The 1399-nt window shown below is 35.7% G+C and overlaps 1 long non-coding RNA gene across 2 annotated transcripts in view; it reads left to right on the top strand.

Annotated features, from left to right (window-relative positions):
- The first annotated feature begins 679 nt into the window (after positions 1-679).
- The window catches only part of LOC107838508 (uncharacterized), a 59710-nt gene continuing 58990 nt past the window's right edge, over positions 680-1399 (top strand). For both annotated transcript variants that reach the window (XR_001664587.1, XR_001664586.1), the window contains exons 1-2: positions 680-840; positions 1155-1323. This is a non-coding gene — a long non-coding RNA (uncharacterized LOC107838508). The remainder of the gene's footprint in view (positions 841-1154; positions 1324-1399) is intronic.

Here is a 1399-nt window from a genome sequence, read left to right as displayed (position 1 = left end):
CACAGGATGTGCCTTTCCACATAGTTGTTTAAGAAATGAAACCTATTCATTGTACTGTCTGGAGTTAAATATCTTGTTCCAGCTGAAAGACAGTGGTAACACTTTATTTGAAGGGGGGTGAATAAGACTGTCATGACACTGTCATAAACATGACATAACACCTGTCATGAACATTAATAAGTCTTCATGAATATTTATGACTGTTGTCATGAAGTGTCATTCGGTAAATCATGACACTTTTAATACAAAGTTGACATTATTGAAAATGTCTTTGTTATGACAACTTGTCATTAACCTAGACAAAATTGTCTTTGTTATGACAACTTGTCATTAACCTAGACAAAATTGTCTTTGTTATGACATTAACCAAGACATCATGATCTGACATAAATTTGTTATAAAAGTATTACCGATTAAACTTTAAAAATTAGCTTTATGTAGTAATATTATAAAGCTCTGCCATGTTGTTTAGTCTTAATTTAATCGATCCTAAAGTTTTACAGCAAGATGTCTACAAAGCACTTATGAACTTAGCATTTGAAACATTATTTAAGGCTGTTTTAACCCTTATGCGTGCGAGAACTGAGGCAAACGTAGAGAACTGTGGCAAATGATAAAAGTTTTACGTGTGTGGGGTCGGTTGGACCCCATTTCTAAACACAGCGGTTAAATAGTGCAATACACCATCTCCACCAGTGAGAGGCAGCAGTGCACGAACAGGCGTGCAGTGTGTTGGTGAAGAAGAAATCTTCCATATTGTGGGGCAAACCTAACACAAGTTATAACGGCCAGACCTCCTGTTTAAAAAGAAGCCAAAGTTTGACACCTAATACATATGAGGTATGTGTCTTATTAACTTTACATTTTATTTGAGAAAATAACATTGACTATGTTCTCTTTCTTTGTAATGTTAGCTATGGTAATTCAAGCCAATCCTACCTTGCTGTAAGTTAATTTTAGCTAAAGTTATTAAACTCCATTACTGTAACGTTAGCCCTTAATATTAAACATATTTTAAAGACAGTCAAATTAATTTTCCCCTCCAATTTTAATCTAGCAAATTAAAAGCTAATATGTTAGTCAAAGTTATCCTTTACATGCATTATTTAGCAACTTGGCTGATGTGACACAGTTCTTTGCTTTGGCAACTTTAGCCACATGAAGACCCATGTTAGCCTAAGGACACATGGTGGGGGGATAAAGTTGGCTAATGAAGCCATGCTACGAGTGTGGAGGATGATAATAAGGACCTGCCACCAGAGAAAGAAGTTCCTGTTTGACCAAAGAGAAAGAAGCAGATGAAATATTCCCCAAGAAAATTAGGTAAGTCGTTTTTGTGTTGATATTTTCACCTTGTGAATATTCACACCTTGTGTGGGTGGAAAGGGCCAGGTAAGTG

The sequence above is a fragment of the Poecilia formosa genome, unplaced genomic scaffold (genome assembly GCF_000485575.1).
Source record: "Poecilia formosa unplaced genomic scaffold, Poecilia_formosa-5.1.2 Scaffold267, whole genome shotgun sequence".
Classification (NCBI taxonomy): Eukaryota; Metazoa; Chordata; class Actinopteri; order Cyprinodontiformes; family Poeciliidae; genus Poecilia; species Poecilia formosa.
The sequence above is the reverse complement of the archived record's forward strand: the minus strand, read 5'-3'. Positions and strand labels throughout refer to the sequence as shown.